Below are 21,706 nucleotides of genomic sequence, written 5' to 3'. Positions count from 1 at the left end.
ACAATGCTTTTGCATATAATTTAATGAAATACAATTTATTTAAGCCATTTATCAAAAGTATTGTTCATTTAAGGTTCGAAAATTTTCTGAGAAAATCCGTAGAGTCTGGCTAAAAATGGAGAAAACCGTTCTTCGGAACCTGTTAAAAACACTTCCAATAAACAAATTCATTCATTCTCAACTTCAATATCATCACAAAACTCAATATCAAGATTTCAACAATTTTTCAGTTTCAGGTTTCAACAACCTTTTCATTTCTCATATACAAGCAATAAATACATGCTCAAATCTTGCATTCATAGTCATAACTTTCATTATTTACATAAACATCAAAATATATTACATGAGTTCAAATACATATGAGAAAATACAAATCTGCTACAAAATATCAAAATGACAAAATGACACCTAGTGCCCTACTGATGCACTGCAGGTAGTGAGGTGACACGGACACTGAGCAGAACTGTCAGATAGACTCACCCAGTCTGTGGTCTACTGGGCTCACGATCGGGATCTCCAGTACCTCTGGCGTGGCAAAAGCAACGCGCTAAGCAATAATGCTTAGTGTTGCAATAATATAATAGAAGAAAATAGCAAGAAAATAAATGTGTATACAATGTGTATGCTTTCTTTGTTTGATCTTGGTATATTCATTAATTCGTTAACTTTGTTCACTTTTATTCATTTGGTTGCCCTAAGTAACCTACACTAGACGACTGGACTGGATAACGGGTAAACTGGCACTGGGTACCTAGTACCTCGGGCCGTCACACCATCGGTCACATATGCGTCTCCCGGTGTGCAGCGGCTAACAAGCTGTAAATAATATCAGGCACAAGGCCAAGTCTCAATGCAAAGTCAGAATGGCTAAAAGCCATGAAATCACAGAATGGCATTTTTGCCATGTGCAGTACTGCTAACTGAACCCTATTGGCATGCCAAACTATCCAAACCAATCTTGTTAGGTATACTAGGGCATTTGAAACTCTTAAATTCGTCAATTTGTGAATTTCAACTTTTTTGGTGTTACTATTCATCATTAGTCAACAAAAATGTTGACTTTTGGAATAAAAATGTGTACATTGCCTTTGGCACTCCCAACATACCACATTTGGTGTTTAAAACTTGTTGGTATTAAGTGTTAATGCAATTTCAAAGTGTAACCCACACTAGCAGAAAATTTCAGTTTTGATGCCCTAACTTCACTGTTCCATTGGACACTGTTACTGTTGGAATTTGAAGAGATGTAAAACATGAAAGTTGTTCCTTATTTTGTCTAGTTGAATTTCCTTTTTTTGAATCACTCCATTTGGAGTTTTGTAGCTCCAGATATGGCTCAAAAACCCAAGCTGCCCGGATATGCAGTCTGCAGAATTTTACCATATCTACAGTGCATGAACAGTGACTTGAGTCACTTGGTTGAATGGGTTCTGGCCATAATTTGGGATAGGTTCCTTCATGAAAGTTGTTTTTCTATGTCTTAACTTGTTGCTGTAAAAATGTCAGACCAATTGACCAAATCTATAGTGACTTATGGCCAAATGAACAGTTACTGTTCATTTGGCAAATTCTGCAGAATTCAGTGCAGGGTATCCGGATTGGAGCTGGGTTTTGACCCTTTTGCTTTGGTCTTTTGGGCATGGTTTCTTCAGCAAAAATGTGCCATTATAAGCCTAGTTTCATGTCCAATTGGCCAAACTTCAATTGGACTAGCACAGCCCAAGTTATGGCAGTGCAAAGGGACTGAAATTTCAGTCCCTATGCTGCTGTCCATAGGGCAGTTTATACTTTCACTTTACCATCCCATTTTTCAGTTCTAATTAGGGTCAACATACCTAAAATGGTCACTAATTGACCATTAAAAAGTCCTCTAACCATTTCAAAAGCTAAGTCACAATTTCACCTTTCCAAACCCTAATGTCCAAACCAATTACTCATACAAACTCAAAAAATTCAACTCCATTAAACTCCAATTCATATATATGCATTAATTGACATTAATATACCAACTTAATTGCAATTAAACCATCAAAACCCTAACCCTAACTTGGCTGCCACCATTCATACATACTCCTACATAAGTGTTTTATTCAATTTCTTAACAATTTCTTATTCACTTGAACTTCCTAACATGGAATAAAAAGAAAAATGTAAGAGTTAGCACTAACCTTTTTTTTTTTAGCAGAATTTTCCCAAGCAATTCCTTCACTTTCTTGGCTTTTCTTGGTTGCCAAACACTTGTCCTTGATGTGGGTATAACTTTTTGTGAAGGAAGGATAAGGTTTTGAGGTGAGGAAGCTTAGGAAAATCAACCTTTAAAAGAAAAAAAATGGAGAGAAAGCTTCTTGATTTGGTATACGGGAATTGAAGAAGAAGAATTCAGTTTTTCCTTTCAATTTTCTGCCCATTTGACTCATTTTAATTGGTTTATAGACATGTGTCACAATGTGATTGAGTGAGAGTGCTTAGTGACATAAGCATGAGGTCAAAATTGTAATTTTAATTCATTTTTTTTTTCTTTTCTTTGCTACTCATTTTCAATTCAATTTTTAGCAATATTTATTCACATTTTAGATCATAATAATTATTTACTTAACTGGACAGGTCGGCCAAAAATCACCTCTGAAATGACCAAAATGCCCTCCGTTTGGCTTAACGAGTCAAAATTGTCTGTACCGATTGAAAAATTTTTCTAAGTATTTTCTTGGCATTCTAATGCCATGGGAACCTCAATGACCCTTCTCTGGAGTCCCAAAAATTATTTTATAATTTTTCCCCCGGGTCTAGGGCTCCTCGTTGCGAGAACCGCAACTTCCCTCCGGTTACCCATCGCTTGGGCACCGGCTCGTTTTGCTTGGTTGTATTTTATTTCTAAAATTTTTACTAAGTTTTTCTTATTAATATTTGAGTTAATTAGGGTTCCTGACTTTAGTTTAAATATTTTTTCGGATGTTCTAGCTGTCCGGACCGACACCGGTCACCGGAACAGTAGAATGTACGGAGTGGTTACCGAGAGGGTGTTACAAGTTTCTCCTTCATACATATCTTTCAATACTTGTATGTACCTAATAGATACCCTCTTTTATTCTAACACATTCCATAAGATATCTCTTAGAACACTATCATAAGCCTTCTCCAAATCAATAAAAACCATGTATAGATCTTTATTCACATCTCTATATTTCTCCATTAAGCTTCAAATGAGAAAGATCACTTCCATAATTGAATGACCAGGCATGAAACCAAATTGATTGAGAGAGATTAAAGTATCATGACGTAGTCGATGCTCCACAACTCTCTCCCACAACTTCATAGTATGGCTCATGAGTTTAATTCCCCTATAGTTTGAGCAACTCTGTATGTCTCCCTTATTTTTAAAAATAGGTACTAAAATACTCTTCCTCCATTGATCAGGCATTTTCTTTGAGTTTAGAATCTTATTAAATAATTTAGTTAACCATGCCACTCCCATATCTCCCAAATACTTCCACACTTCAATTGGTACTTCATCAGGTCCATAGGCTTTACCCACTTTCATTCTCTTAAGTGCTTCCTTTACTTCTAAAGATCTAATCCTTCTAGTATAATTCACATTCTTTTCTATTGTTCTATAATCTATATTCACACTATTACCATTTTGACTATTATTAAAGGGATCATTAAAATAATTTCTCCATCTTTCTTTAATGTCGTCATCTTTCACCAACACTTTTCCTTCTTTATCCTTAATGCACCTAACTTGATTGAGATCTTGACATTTCCTTTCTCTCCTACTTGCTAATCTATAAATATCTTTCTCCCCTTCTTTAGTTACAAGTTTCTCATATAACTTTTAAAAGGCCTGTGCTCTCGCCTGACTAACTGCCTTTTTTGCCTCTTTCTTTGCCATTTTGTACTGTTCATATGCCTCATTATTATCACATTTAGGTAATTTCTTATACCATTCCCTTTTTCTCTTCACTGCCTTTTGTACTTCCTCATTCCACCACCATCTCTCTTTTGAGGGTGATCCGTGTACTTTAGACTCTCTAAGTACTTTTCTAGCTACTTCTCTAATCTTTGATGCCATCTGTATCCACATATCATTGGCCTCCATATCCAGCTTCCATACTTCGGACTCGAGAAGCTCATTTTTGAACTTCACCTGCTTTACTCCTTTGAACTCCCACCACTTTGATCGAGCTACACTATTTCTTCTGACCTTATTTGAATTGTTCCTAAACTTGACATCCAAGCCCACCAACCGATGTTGACTTGTTAAAGCCTCTCCTGGAATGACCTTGCAATCCTTGCATAGAGCTCTATTTGTCTTCTTGGTTAAGAGGAAGTCGATTTGGCTTCTATGTTGCCCACTTTTGAAAGTCACTAAATGTGACTCTCTTTTTATAAAGTAGGTATTTGCTAGTATTATAGGTCGTATGCCATAGCAAAATCCAAGATGGTTTTTCCCTCCTCATTTCGACTGCCAAAACCAAAACCTCTATGAACATTCTCATAACCTTGTCTATCACTTCTTACATGTCCATTCAAATCTCCACCAATAAAAACATTCTCTTCATTCGGTATGCTTTGCATTAAATCATCCATATCTTCCCAAAACCTTTGTTTACTCTCACTGTCTAGTCTTATTTGTGGGGCATAAGAACTAACTATATTTATTATTTCTCCTTCTAGTACTAGCTTTACTAGTATAATTCTATCTCCTACTCTTTTCACAGCTATTACTACATCTTTCAATGTCCTGTCTATGATTATGCTCACTCCGTTCTTGTTTCTCTCCTTTCTGGTAAACCACAGCTTGTACCCTGAATTACCCACTTCCTTACTTTTCTCTCCTACCCATTTAGTCTCCTGAATGCAAGTAATATTCACCCTTCTCCTTTCCAAGGTATCCACAAGCTTCATTAATTTTTCTGTAAGTGATCCAACATTCCAAGTACCAACCCTGATCCTCCTCCTATCCTGCTCTTTCCTAATTGATCTCTTTCTATGATATCTTCTATTGTTTTCTATGTCTATCTTATATTCTGTTTCACTATCTGTTCTACTATCTGTCCTATGGACTAACTTTTTCACCCATACCCATCCATGATGTGGGAACCCTTGCTCACTTAACACCAGACCCGGGCGCTGGCATGGCGCGTCGCTTTCGGTGAATGCCCTACACCCTTGCATATTTCTCACTACACCTGGGCTCTAATGTAGAGCGTCGTTAGTAGAGGACGCCCCAACGTTTATATCATTTGAATCCATATCATAGGGTGTGACAAAATTTTTACGCTGGTTGTCACCTACCGCAACCCTCCTCCTTTATCCGAGCTTGGGACCGGCTAAGCGCAACCCTCCTCCTTTACAGGTCAAAACATAATTTTAAAAACTTGCTCTGGTACCACTAAAACATGTCACACCTTATCCCTTCGTAAGGCATAACATGATTCCATAATATACCTAATGAATTACCAAACTTCGTCTACTGATAACCCATTAAATACACTACAAGGGATTTTAAAACTTTTTTTATTTCTTTTTACAGTGGTGAGCACTTTTGACAGGTTTTAATTTTTTTTTTAACTGAAGTGAAATTAAATAACAAATCTGAAGTATTAATAATTTCTGTAAAAATTTCAGCAGAGTGCCATTTGTATTTTGAGCAAAATAGTTCTTCAGAAATCTGTAAAAAACACTTCTAATATATTTGTTCAATCCCAAACTCCAATATGGCTCAACTCAAATCAGTGTCATCAACACAGTTCAAACACAATTCAATATCATTTTCAGTAATTCCAAAGATAAAGTGCAAAATAAATGAGTATTTCAAAAGCTGAAATAACAGAATTGTAATACAACATTTTGATAGGCCAAAATAATTTATAACTTTATTTTACAACTGCTCAAGACCAAGTACAATATATACATACAGTTCACATACATTACAATAATATTTACAAGGAAGTGGTATACTCAATATACCTGGCAAAATCCTAATGTGAAGTCACAAGCAACCTACTCTGCTGTTTATCTGTCTGTCTACCTGCGACAGCAATGAAAAAGCTATCGCTAAGTAAAATTTACTGAGTGGTGCACAATAACAATGTAAAATTCCATATATAAAACTTTTATTGACAATTTACAATTCAAATAATTAACAATTTCCTGTCACAATTTTCAAAGCTCATATAACACAAATTTGATCAAACAATTGAATAACACAGTGTTGCCAATCAATAATACAACTTAGGTCATGACACAAATTTTCTGAATTTGCCATGTTGTACACCACGACAAGACAAACTCACCCCACTAATCGAAATCAATGAGGGAGGTGGCTAGCTAGCTAATGAGTACTCATCCAAACTCACCTCAGACTGGCAAGCCAGATAGGGGGGAAAGTGATCAAATATCAAACTCAACCCCATAAGTGGAGGAGGAACATATTAATATTGCCATGCCAAGTGTGAATCCAAAATCAATTTAAAACAAGTTATTCAAATATTTCATGCAAAACACAATAAATTTCCAAAGTCAATTTTCCATTCACAAAGTGGCAACACAGTAGTTATCGAAACCGATAATTAACACAATGCATACTAATAAACTTTTCAATGGAAAAATGATAATTTAAAGTTATTATGCACAAACACAATTTAAAACTATAATGTTCAATTGTAATTCAGGCAACAATCAAACAAACCTCATTTTCAAATTTCCATTTCTAAAATAGGCAATAAACTTTTCTCAAACAAATTTTCCCAAGTCATAAATTCATAACTCATTTCTCCAAATAAATTTTCTAGTAAAAGTAGTGAATATAAAAAGTATTGTGCACAGACCTAGTTTGAGTCGCTTCTAGGCCTTGACTCAATGTTCCTTATGCTTTTCAATATCCTTTTCAACTGAAACACACAATTTAAAATGTTTCAGTACTCAGTTAAATTGTTTCTAACAATAAAATCCAATATCTAAATTTTCTTAGTACTATTCCCTTCAATTCATTTCATTAGTCAACCAATAATGTTGACCTTTGATGCACTCTAAGTGAGTCAATTTTAATATTCCCAATTTGTCATATTTTATAGTCTCTAAGTGTTGGTATATGTTACCAATTTCATTTTAATGGTTATTGCATTTTATTGCCATTTTCCAGATTTCATGGCCAATGTTTACTATCTATTGGACCAAGCTACAATGTAAATTTAATAGATTTCTCTTCATTAAATTGTTTCTCATTGTTTCTTCTTTAATTTCCTTTTTGAATCACTCCATTTGGAGTTGTATAGCTCAAGTTATGGTCAATTAACCATAACTAGGTCAAATCTAAATTTTAGTTTCCTTTTTAGACATTTTTGGTTCTGATTTTACTAATTTATTTGGATTGGTTGTAATCACATTGTGGTCTAGCAATCTTCATAAGTATTGTTGCCCTATGTCTTAGGGACAACCAAAAATTTTTCTTAACATTTTTCAAGTCTTATAGAATTCTTTATAGACAAATTGTTAACTTGGACAAAGATCCTATATTGGCATGATCCTTAATTAGGTCAATAGTTTTGACCTTAAATTGTAACCTTATACATTTATAATTTGAGGAAGTTGTCTAAAACAATGTTTTAGGTCTCTTTCTTAGCTTTCCAGAATGGTATGGCTCATTTAAATTGGACACTTCTGATGGGAGATATGCTTATTTGAATTTTCTAGATTTATGGTCAAATGTGCTAATTCCATATTTAGTGTGCCAAATTAATCAAGTTAATTGACCTAGTTCTCTTGATTTTTGGGTTTTGGTCAAATTACCAATATTGTAGATATATGTCTTATTGAAATTTTGGGACTGATTTCATGTCATTTGGAGTTTTCTAGACCAAGTTATGATCATTTTACTATTGCTGTTCAAGTTGCACTTATAATGCAAAGTTTTGGTCATTTTTAGGTTAATGTCAATTCGGCCTATTTTTATGCCCGAATTGGTGCAAGCATTTTGAATTGCTTATGGTCATTTCTGGGTTTTGTGATCTCTACAAAAGATGTAGCCCTATGTCTAATCTTTCCAACCATATAAATTTCAGGTCATTTGGACTTGTTTTGAGTGAGTTATGGCCAAAATAATTGATGCTGTTCAAATGGTCAGTTTTCAGGTTTGCAAAGTCACTAATTTGGATTTGGTCAGTTTTCATGTCACTTTTTGGATAGAATTTAGATAGGCTTTCTTCATGAAAGTTGGCATATTTTGTGCCTAGTTTCACCTTCAATTGGCCTCATACCAATTGGAGTCACACAAGTCCATTTATAGCCTAAAACACATACTGCCCTTTTACATGTCCCTCAAACACCAATCCACATACACATTAACCTTGTTATAAGTCCACTTCTCTACCAAATTCTGAATTAGTACTAAACCATAACCACTCAAAACATCACATTTAGGTCAACTTGAGCAGAATATAATAATTCACAATACATCAATTGCAACTTAGAATTTTAAAGTTTAATTTCAACAATACCTACACATGAATACCTTTCATTAACACATCTAATTTCACACCAATAATTACATATACATTCTGCCATCCTTAGTACCATAATTCACTAAACTATTTCATGAATTTAAACACTCTACCATGCATCACAAGGCTACCCAATTTACACATATACTTTAATCTCGCATATTGACTTCCTAACCTCACTTTTAATGTACAATTCACACATACACATTGAAATCAAGCTCTTACACATTTAATTACTCTAACTAACCTCATTACCCATCAATTTAGTAAAAGAAAAACTCAACATATTTGACTCTCATGGCTGCCAAAAATGGACAGTCCCATTACTCAACCATTTCTTCAAATTTCTTCACCCAAAATGCCCCCCATAACCTCAACACAAATTTTAATGAAGCAAGTTAAGAAAATAAGCACTTACCACTTTTGGAGCTTTTGCAAGTCTTCACCAAAACCTTCCTTTCTTGTTCCCAATCTCTTCCCCAAGTTGTATGTGAAGGAGCGGAAGCATGAAAAGCACAAGTTTATATCTTTGAATTCAAAAATTTTCACTTAGGGTCACATGCAACATGCAAGATTCATTTTTATCTATTTGATTTCAATGATAAACAACATATTAAAACTCTTTTAATATGTCTTTGGACCTGTATTTTCCATTTAAGATTTTAGAATTAATCAGATTAATTTTAGAACCCTAGATTAGATTAAGAACAAGTGCACTAACCTCTTGATGCACTGCAGTGTGTTTGGCATCTTTGGGATGCGTCTTTAGGACAGCAGATGTTGTCCCTCTAGCTTTTCCACACCAAGATCACCTATGGAAGCCCTTGAACAGCTTCTAAAGCTTTTTCTATGAATTAAAAAATCAAGTTTTGCCTTTTGAGAGATTACAGATGTAAACAGGACACTAGAAACAATTTTTAGTATTTTTAATTCAAGAGATTGATGGCTAATCTCCTTGAATTGATGAGAGATGAAGAAGAAGAGAGGGGAAATGTTCTTTGGGTGGCTACACCAAAGAAGAACAGCAGCCCACACATTTTACTCTTTCATAACAACACTTATATTGCCAGGTCATCACTTAAAACCCTTGCCACATGTCACCTTCTGATTGGCTCTAGGTTTAATTGACCCAATCACATTGTGCCAAGTGTCAAACTTATATTTAATCTTAATTTTAATCATCTTACATGATTAAAAGACATTTGGCAAGCTTATGTGTAGTGCCATGAGTCACCATCTCATGGTGCCACATGTCACCCTGTGAAATGACCAAAATGCCCCTGTGTCTTAATTTTGGGTTCTCAAACCCAAATAGTTATTTCTCTTCTTCTAATCAATTTATATCAAATATAAATTAATTAATTAATCTCTATTAATTAATTTCTCATTAATTAAATTCATATTCAAACACTTTAAATATAAATTTAACTTATACTATACATCCAATAATCTAGATTTGGTTTCAAGTCATGCTAAGGACTTTGCAATCTAATTGCAAATCAAACCTATTTAATTAATCAATTAAACTCTTTAACTAATTAATTAAATCATATTTAATTTGGTGATTACTTGTGTATGTGTGTGACTTACTAGGCTCATCACTAACTGGCAATGAGACATGATATCAACTCTTAATATCATCAGAACTCTTTCTTACCATAAATGATTTCTCTAAATCATTTTATGCAACTCAGAGACCATGGTTAACACCTAGCATAGCATGCCATGGCCATCCAATTAGTAATAAGGTTTACCTTAAATGAACCTATAATCATATGTTACCATGCACTAGAATCTCTCTGTTGCAAAATCCCAACTCAAGCTGGAGTCATGATTTATGTCAAACCCTATTTGCTATGAATGTAACACCCCAAAGTTCGGTAGTGCGTTCTGCTGCTCCGGTGACTAGTGTTGTCCGGACAGCTAGGATGCCAAGAACCGTACTTCGATATGAGTGAGGAGACATAAAATAATGAAATACAAGAAAAGAAAGTACAAGAAAAACAAAGGAAAAATGATAGCAAAGAAATGTGATCAAGTTAAATGAGCCGGGAAACCTAACGATGGGTGATGCCTTTGGAGAATCACGGCGTGGACCGTTGATCGCCTGGCTGCGGGGAACCCTGGAAAACATTTTTAGGACTTAAATAGAACCTTATTGAAGAACAAATATCATTAGAAAGATCAAAGAAAAATTAAATAATTAGTACAAAGAAAAGTGAGAAATCGAAAAACAAACAAAATACGGTGTTACCGAAAAATCGGGAATGCAACCCGAACAGGGGCATTATGGTCATTTGACATCCCGAAGTGTCTTTTGACCTAAATGTCCATTAAAAATAAATAGTGTTACACTTAGAAAATAAAAGGAAAAATTAATTTAGTGGTACCTAAAGTAAATAGCTAAAATCATTGGTTAAATGTGGAATAAATGAACAATTACCTTATTATATGATTTAAACTTTGTTAGTGGACCACTAAAGATTTAATTAAACATAAAAAGGTGCTGATGCAAGTCCACTAACCAGCTGAACTTCATCTTCCTCAAAGTTATCTCAACATTGCCGTGAATGAAGGTGAGAGGAAACACCATAGCCGTTTTTCATGCAAGCTCATCAAACCACTCATTTCACTTCTAATCACTTGAGTTCCTTCATAAAACTTTGTCTACACATCACAAGGAAGATATTGATACCAAATTTGAGAAGTTTGGTGAAGGTTTAGCAAGATACAATCAAAGGTAAGTTTACATTTTTGAGAATTCCTTTGTTAAGTTTTGTGTGCATGTTATGGGTATTGGTTTTGTGATGGAAAATTTTGAGTTTGAAGAGTTATTGTTCTTTTCATTTTGGACAGCCATGGAGTCACGTTTTTGATGAGATAATTGTGCATATAATTGATGAGAAATAATGTTGATCATGGTGATTTAATATCCTAGTGAATTACTTCATGTTTATATGGTGATTTTGGCACTTGAATGAGAATTGATGAATTGTAGGGCAATGTGGTGTTGAAGAAGGTTTGTGGCAGCTTGGGGACACTTGAATAATTGTATGTATTCATGGAAGTGTCGGCAGAATATTGACCTAAAAGGATTGATGGATATGTATGGAGATTGATATTGTAAAGTGTATGTAAGATTTGTAATGGTTAGGTGTGTATGTAATGGTATTTAGAACTTGTAAATGTGAATTATATTTAGTGTGTTGAGGGTAATTGTAATCTGCCCAAAGTAATGTTAGTGTAAAGTAAAATATGCTTTTGGTAATGTACCAAAACAGATTGGTAGGGAAGTAAACAAATTGCAAGTTAAATATGTGTTTGAATTGGAGTTTGAAAGGCATATAGAGGGCAGTGTGCAAATAGACCAATAAGTTTAAATGTGTAACCTCAATTGGTATGAGACCAATTGGAGGTGAAACTAGGCACAAAATGTGCCAACTTTCATTGAGAAAACATACCAAAATTCTGCTTGCAAGGTGACCTAAGAAAATGACCAATTCGGATTGGGTGCAATTAGGACCTGAAAAATGACCAATTGGGCAGCAGTGAGTGTTTAGGCCATAACTCACTCAAAACAGGTCCAATTGACCTGAAATTTTAACCATGAATAGTTAAGACCCATACCTACAAGTCTTGTGAAGACACAAAAACCCAGAAATGACCAGAAGTAAGTCAAAAAGCTTGCACAATTTCGGGTCCAAAAACTGGCCGAACCAGAGTTGACCAAATTGACCTAAAATTGACCTAAATTGGTACCATTTGACCAGCAATAGTATAATGACCATAACTTGGTCTACTTAACTCGGATTGGCCTGAAATTTTTCCCCGCGTGCAATAAGACCTAGATCTACAAGTTTGTAGTTTTGACCGAAACCCGAAAATCGAGGGAATTAGGCCGTCCGGCTAGGTCAAACCAGTATCCCGAAATCCAGCAAGTTGCATTAAAATGCACTAAACAAGGAAACGAGTTTGGCAAAACGTACCAAACCTAAAACCCTATCGAATGTGACATATTAACGACACTAAAACCTAATTTATCTAAAACGCAACGAGGGTCAGTATATTAGGTGATTAAGTGAATAATTGAGTTCAGTGCATTATTTACCAAACACCATCAATAGAGACAGTTTAATTTAGCACTGAAACACTTCAAATTGTGTTTCTCAGTTAACAAGGGCTCAGCAAAAGGGAAGGAAACACTGAGTCCAGACCAGGGGGACAGTCATGAAAGGTTTGTGCACAACAACTATTTCTTTTGAATTATTTTCAATTGAAATAAATATTGACTATTTGTATATTATTGTTTTAAATTGTGGAAATGTATTTGAATGAATATTTATTGCTTGAAAAGCATTGTAAATGATTTGAAACTGTGAGAAATTGTTTGAATGACATTGATGGATACTTATTGATTTAAAAGCATTGGAAATGGTTTGAAACCACAGCTATCATGTATATTGATTGCATTCCTCATTAGCTTGTCTAGTGGGACGAATTGAATTCCCTCTCTGGTTGAAGTGTTGAGGTGTGTGCCTATTGAGGACGAATTGGATGAGTACTCATATTTTTGCTAGCTAGCTATGTTATTCCTCATTAGTCATCGACTTTTGGGACGAATTGAATACCTCATTAGCCATCGGCTTTTGGGACGAATTGAACTATGGATCATGATTAAGCTGTGTGTGATTTATTGATATGTATTGTGAGATTGTGAAATGGATTTAAACTCTCATTGACATATACTATCTTTTGAATTCAAACATGATCTAACTTATGAAAATTATTGTGATATTGACAAATGGAGTTTAAATTCTTGTTGACAATTACTGTCTTGAATTTAACTATGATTTTAAGTATCCACTATTTACATGATTTATGAATTGTGATTTAAATTGTATTTGGTTAATGTTGTGCACCACTGAGATATTGTCTCAGTGATAGCTTTATTCTTTGTCGCGGTAGAGGCAGAGACAGGCGTGACTAATTTTGCATATACATCCAATGAGGGATTACAGTATAATGAGTATACGGTATTTTGCATTTTATCTTGTAATGTATGACCTTTGTATGTACATTTTGTTTTTGGTTTTGAGCAGTTGTAAATTCAAATTGTACCTTGAAGTTGTAAATTAATTATGAGTTATTTGACTTGTGAAAATTGTATTATATTTCCTTATCTCAGACTTTGAAAAATTTCTATGGAATTGAGTTGATAAATTATTGTGTTGAGAAATGTATTGGGGTTGAGATTTGGAAAATTATTGAAGTGCTTTTTTACAGGTTTTCTGAAGAACTGTTTTGTCCAAAATACAGATGGCACTCTGCCAAAATTTTTACAGAAATTCCAAATAAATCAAATGAGTTAGTTATTTCACTTCAGTTCACCAAAGTCTTTAACACCTGTAAATAGTGCTCACCACTGTAAAAGAAGTAACAAAAGTTTTTAAAATCCCTTGTAGTGTATTTAATGGGTTATCAGTAGACGGAGTTGGTATTTCATTAGGTATACTACGGGATCATGTTATGCCTTACAGAGGGGTAGGGTGTGATAATGAATATTATGTTCTCTTTTAATTCCATTTGTTGATTAAAAGATTTTCTCATCAGAAACTCTTTTCTGATTAAATCTATCTGTCCTGTCCAGGAACTTGAAACATCAAGAACAATTAAATGAATATAAGATTTTATCCCTATTTACTTAGAGGAACATATTCCATCTTGATCAATACCTACATCCATATATAACTAGTAGGAGCCAACACATGCCCATATACCCATACACAGTACAAGTATGAAAGCAGTATCAAACTCAAACCACCTATATACAAGATAACTGTGCTATCTCAGGTCTAAAGACTATATGCACTGATATGATTTAAGACAATACATTGACAAGAGTAAACTCTATGTGCTTGTCATAAGTTTCACTAGTTCGACCTACATATCATGTATAAGTCCCTATCATGTTTATCATATGGCATGAGACTCACCATTCCATCTTATTAGTATCTCATATAAATAACTTGGAAACAAACATGAATATAATCTTTCTGGATAAGTCATGTCCTTATTATGAAGTATCCTCGATTGTGAACCTATTTATGATACTTTGTACTAGAAATACTGTCATTCATATTCTTAACAACTTAAGAATAGAATTTCTAACAAAATATCAATGGACCTTTTCTATTACACATAAATATATTATGTAAACAGAAAAGTGAAAATGCCTTTTATTAATAAAACATGTACAAGATACATACTAAATGATATGCTCTAGGGCATACTACTAACAATCTCTTACTAGCACTAGAGCCATTCATTACAATATCTTCGACTCATCTTCTAAAGATGTCGGTCTAGCTGAGTCTGTGACATGGGCTTAGTGAATGGATCAGCTAGATTTTCAGCTAATGCTATTTTCTGTATGGCTACATCGCCTCGCCCAATTATTTCTCTGATAATGTGGTAGCACTTTTTTATGTGTTTGGATTTCTAGTGAGAGCGGGATTTCTTATATCCAAACAGCTTCCTTTGCAACATCTGATGCAATAATATACTCAGCCTCGTTAGTGGAATCTGTAGTTGTGCTCTTTTTGGAACTCTTCCAACTGACTGCACCTCCATTATAAATGAACGCATATCCCGAGGTAGGCTTTCTATTATCGATATTTGATTGGAAATCAGAATCAGTATAACCAACCAATTGGAAGTCTCCACCTCCATAGATCAAGAATAAATCCTTAGTTCTTTTCAAATGCTTAAGGATATTCTTGACAGTTATCTACTGTTCCAAACCTAGATTGGATTGATACCTGCTAGTCAAACTAATAACATATGCGATATCCGGCCTAGTACAGAACATTGCATACATTAAACTTCCAATAGTCGAAGCATATGGAATCCTAGCCATTTTATCTCTTTCTTTAGGTGTCTTTGGAGACATCTCTTTAGAAAGGTGGATACCATGTCTCACTGGCAACAATCCTCTCTTGGAATCAAGCATGTTAAACCTCTTTAACACCTTTTTAAAGTATAGACTTTGGGATAAACCAATTATTCTTTTCGCTTTATCTTTATAGATGCGAATCCAATAATATAGGTTGCCTCCCCTAAGTCTTTTATGGAGAATGTATTTGACAACCATACCATTACAGTTGTCAACATACCTGTGTCATTAGCCATCAACAGTATGTCATCCACATATAAGACAAGGAAAGTGATAGCACTGTCACTAACCTTCTTATATACACATGGCTAATCCTCATTTTTTATAAAACCAAATGACTTAATGGCTTCATCAAAACAGATATTCCAACTCCTCGAAGCTTGCTTTAACCTATAAATGGATCGCTTTAGCTTGCATACCTTGGAACCATCTTGGGATTCAAAACCCCTAGGTTGTTCCATGAAAATGTTTTCTTCAATGTATCCATTGAGAAAAGCAATTTTGACATCCATCTGCCAAATCTCATAATCATAGTATGCAGCTATTGCTAGTAGAATCCTAATTGATTTAAGCATGGCAACAAGCGAGAAAGTCTCCTCATAGTCGATTCCTTGCCTTTGGCAAAACCCTTTCGCTACTAGCCTTGCCTTATAGGTCTCTACTTATCAATTAGAACCAATTTTCTTCTTGAAAACCCATTTGTTCCCTATAGGTACTATACCTTCAGGTGGGTCAACAAGATCCCAAACTTGATTCTTATACATGGAATCAATCTCAGATTTCATAGCATCAATCCATTTTGAAATGTCTATACCTGATATAGCTTCTTCATAGGTAAGTGGATCATCTCCATGATCTACTTCTTCATGAGTAGACAACTCTTGTTCTTCTTCATGAAGGAAACCATATCTCACCGATGGGTGAGATACCCTAATTGTTCTATGAGGAATAGCTGTAGATGTTTCATCAATGGGTGTAGGTTGACTAGATGGATCTATATCCATCTGATCTGTTGGTTAGTCAGAATTCTCCAATTCTAACTCTATTTGCCTTCCTTTGCCCCCTTCTTAAACAAACTGTTGTTTAAGAAATGTGGCATCTCTACTTACCAAAACCTTTGTGAAGTAGGAAAATAAAAATAATATCCAAAACTATCTTTTGGATATCCAACAAATCGTCCATTTTCTGATCTAGTTTCCAATTTATCAGTGTTCAGCTTTTTGACATAAGCTGGACAATCCCAAATCTTAACATGGTTAAGACTTGGTTTTCTTCCATGCCATATCTCATAAGGTGTGGAAGAAACTAATTTTGATGGAATCCTATTCAGAATATACAAAACTGATTCTAATGCAAATCCTCAAAAGGAGATTGACATATAAGTATAGCTCATCATACTACGTACCATATCCAATAGGGTACGATTTCTCCTTTTTGATACACCATTCAGCTGTGGCGTTCCTGAAGGAGTCAGCTGGAAAACAATGCCATGCTCTCTCAAGTATTCATCAAATTCAGTACTTAAATATTCACCTCCACGATCAGATCGAAGAGCTTTAATACTCTTTTCTTTTTTATTTTCTACTTCAGATTTAAATTCTTTGAACTCTTCAAAGGATTCATGTTTGTATTTCATAAAATACAAATACCCAAACCTTCATTCATCATCAGTAAAGGTAATAAAGTAGTGAAAATCGCCTCTAGGCATTTCCTTAAATGGACCACATACATCACTATATATTAGCTCCAAAATGTTTTCAGCTCTTAGCCCTTGTCCAACAAAGGGTGATCTAGTCATTTTGTGCTGAAGGCAAGATTCACAAGTTGGAGTAGGCTCAGAGCCCAATGAGGATAGAATCCCCATTTTCTCCAGTTTTGCAATCCTATCTTCTGCAGCATGACATAACCTTAAGAGCCAAATATATTTTGAACTTGAGTTGGATTTCACCATGGCATTGCATTCATTTAGATCACCTGCATTCATTTTATGTTTGTCATTATTATCCAAATAATAAAGACCATTATTCATATAACCCAAATCAACATATTTTTTTCCAAAATAAATATTGCAAACATCATTCATGAACTGAAATTCATAACCATCTCTAGTCAAACTAAATATAGAAATGATGTTCTTAAAAGGAATTAGGTACATGCAAAACCTTATTTAAATACAAAATATGTCCACACATGTATAAAGATTTAGATCCTATAGCTAAGGTTTCAACAGTTGAGCCATTGCTAATCCGGAGTCTAATATCTCATTACTGCAAGCTTTTATTATTGGCTATACTCTGGGCAGTTGCTATTCCAGTGCCCATCATTCTGGCAGTGGAAATACTTTCCTTTGCCTTTGTCAGCTTTGGTCTTCCCTTTCTGTTTAGTTATTTTCTTGGAAGGACCAGGAATCAAAGGTTTCATTTTCTTATTGCCCTTCTTCTTGTTGGACTTTCCAGTAGAAGAAGATGCAATCAAAGCTACCTCCTTTCCTTTATTGCCTGGCATATTCTTTTGTGCAATAATTAACATGTTGAGTAAACCAGCCAAGGTGCATTCCTGTTTATTCATATGGAAATTTATTACAAAATTCTCATAAGACTCAGGAAGGGACTGAAGGATCAAATCTGTATGTAGTTGAAAATCTATGTTGAAGTCAAGATGTTCCAACTGCTCAATTAGCCGAATCATCTTATGGACATGATCCCCAACATTTTGTCCCTCAGACATCCTTATGCGAAACAGTTGTCTAGATATCTCATACCTAGCATTCCTACTGTGCTCACCATACAACTCTTATAGGTGAAGGAGGATCTCACTCACACTCTGCATGTTCTCATGCTACTTCTGTAACTCATTACTCATAGAAGCAAGCATGTAACACTTAGCTCTCATATCATGCTCCTTTCACTTATCCAAAGTTTCATGTTCCTCTGGAGTGGTCTCTAGAGGTAAGGGACCAGGAACATTTGAGTCTAGAACATATCCTATATGTTCAAGGTTCAGGACAAGTTTCAAATTTCTTAGCCAATTAGAGAGATTAGGTCCTGTCAACCTATTGCGATCAAGTATGCTTGCAAGGATATTGGATGGTGGTGGTTGTTCTGTGCTCATTATTATCAAAAAATTAACCGCAAAAAATAACTAGATTAATTAGTAAATGTATCATGTAATTAATCAAAATGATTATAGTCTTTTAATCAAATTGGTCCTCCCACTAACTTAGCGAATCCTACACTTCCAAAGTAGAAAACGGAAATCCTAGTTGGATGGATTTCTAGTGGGTGATTGAATTCTTATAATTCTATTGATCATCCTCTAGTACATTCATTATTGGAATTATAATAAACTATAAGTGAGCAACTCCTGGCCCATCACATCTCATGTGAGGTTTAATCCTTTACCTAGCCCCTAATGCTCAAAATCTCAGGTACATCCATTATTGACTTATCTTGCATTAGTTAAGTTGATCCCATTAAGCCAGTAATTATGCAAATAATTTTAATGTCCTTAGGTACATCTAATATTGGCCACCAAACCATTTACATATTTACAACATCTCATGCTTAACAATTATTCTTAAGAAAATCTCTTAAATTAATTGCATCATATGCAACTATTTAGAATTTCTTAAAATAATTGCCCTATTGGAGGGCCCATGTTATAATTACTTTAATTATAGGATATCCAACTTAATCATTTGTTTGGAAGATTTTGTGCTCCTCCTAATTACTATTAAGGTCTCACTTTGCACATTATCCATTTAGCATGCATATATCATATATTTGCATACATTCCCATACATCTCATGCATTCATGGATAAACAGTAAATATGGTATGATCATGGACTTTCTAAGGGATTCAATTCTGAGCCACCAAGATTTGAATCATGGCATTCCTAGTTGCATTTCATTCATTCATATTACAAGAGTTGCTGAAGGAGTACGTAATCAACACTTGATATTGAATTCCTCCCATTGGTCCCACCAATGCTCTTGACCTCCTTGATCTTCTTGCAATCCAATATTACATAGTAATCCTTGGCATACCAAGGCGAATTTACAAGAACTAAATAAATAAAATTACAACCCAAAAGTTATTACAACCTTAATAATACATGCCCAAAATAAATTAAAATAAATTAATTTAAATTACAACCCAAAGAAACATAAAAAAAATAAATCCAATCACATTGGTCTTTTATAGTCCATGATCATCCATCATGCATATCACTATTTAACAATTAAATAAAACATACATACTTAAATTAAATTGAATATCTCATATTCAACTTAAAAATCCAGATTTGAATATGATTCAAACAAATTTTAAAATTCATAGTTGAATCACATTCAAACAAATTTAAAAATTCAGATTTGAATCACATTCAAATAAATTTAAAAATTCATATTTGAATCACATTCAAACAACTTTTAAAAAATCAGATTTGAATCATATTCAAACAACTTTAAAAAATTCATATTTGAATAACATTCAAACAACTTTTAAAATTCAGATTTGAATCACATTCAAACAACTTTAAAAATTCATATTTGAATTACATTCATACAATTTTTAAAATTCAGATTTGAATCACATTCAAACAACTTTAAAAATTTAGATTTGAATCACATTCAAATAATTTTTAAAATTCAGATCTGAATCACAATTTAATTGTGTGATTAACACAAGTAATTAAACATTTTAATTAGTCATAGGATGAATCTTAGAACACATAACAATTGTAGATTCCAAGGCTAAACCTTGCGCACCACTTTGGAGACCATTGATGCGCAACATTGATGGTGTTCATCACCCAAGCCACCACCTTTCTTGCAACCAGCAATGTATCTATCATCTCATGATTATACCACACAATTAAATCATATAATCAACAATCTAAATGGCAAATATAGTAGCTCTGATACCGATTGAAGGAGCAGAAGCATGAAAAACACAAGTTTATATCATCGAATTTAAAAATTTTCACGTAGGGTCACATGCATCATGCAAAATTCATTTTTATCTATTTGATTTCAATGATAAACAACATATTAAAACTCTTTTAATATGTCTTTGGATTTGTATTTGCCATTTAAGATTTTAGAATTAATCAGATTAATTTTAGAACCCTAGATTAGATCAAGAATAAGTGTACTAACCTCTTTATGCACTGCAGTGTGTTTAGCACCTTTGGGATGCGTTTTTAGGACACTAGATGTTGTCCCTCTAGCTTGTCCACACCAAGATCACCTATGGCAGCCCTTGAATAGCTTCTAAAGCTTTTTCTATGAATTAGAAAATAAAGTTTTGCCTTTTGAGAGATTACATATGTAAACAGGACACTAGAAACAATTTTTAGTATTTTTAATTCAAGAGATTGATGGCTAATCTCTTTGAATTGATGAGAGATGAAGAAGAAGAGAGGGGAGATGTTCTTTGGGTGGCTGCACCAAAGAAGAACAGCAGCCCACACATTTTACTCTTTCATAACAACACTTATATAGCTAGGTCATCACTTAAAAACCTTGCCACATGTCACCTTCTGATTGGCTCTAGGTTTAATTGACCCAATCACATTGTGCCAAGTGTCAAACTTATATTTGATCTTGATTTTAATCATCTTACATGATTAAAAGACATTTGGCAAGCTTATGTATAGTGCCATCTGTCACCATCTCATGGTGCCATATGTCGCCCTGTGAAATGACCAAAATGCCCCTGTGTCTTAATTTTGGGTTCTCAACCCAAAATAATTATTTCTCTTCTTCTAATCAATTTATATCAAATATAAATTAATTAATTAATCTCTATTAATTAATTTCTCATTAATTAAATTCATATTTAAACACTTTAAATATAAATTTAACTTATACTATACATCCAATAATCTAGATTTGGTTTCAAGTCATGCTAGGGACTTTGCAATCTAATTGTAAATCAAACTTATTTAATTAATCAATTAAACTCTTTAATAAATTAATTAAATCATATTTAATTTGGTGATTACTTGTGTATGTGTGTGACTTACTAGGCTCATCACTAACTGGCAATGAGACATGATATCAACTCTTAATATCATCAGAACTCTTTCTTACCATAAATGATTTCTCTAAATCATTTTATGCACCTCATAGACCATGGTTAACACCTAGCATAGCATGCCATGGCCACCCAATTAGTAATAAGGTTTACCTTAAATGAACCTATAATCATATGTTACCATGCACTAGAATCTCTCTGTTGCAAAATCCC

Source organism: Hevea brasiliensis, chromosome 5 (assembly GCF_030052815.1).
Source record: "Hevea brasiliensis isolate MT/VB/25A 57/8 chromosome 5, ASM3005281v1, whole genome shotgun sequence".
Classification (NCBI taxonomy): domain Eukaryota; kingdom Viridiplantae; phylum Streptophyta; class Magnoliopsida; order Malpighiales; family Euphorbiaceae; genus Hevea; species Hevea brasiliensis.
The sequence above is the reverse complement of the archived record's forward strand: the minus strand, read 5'-3'. Positions refer to the sequence as shown.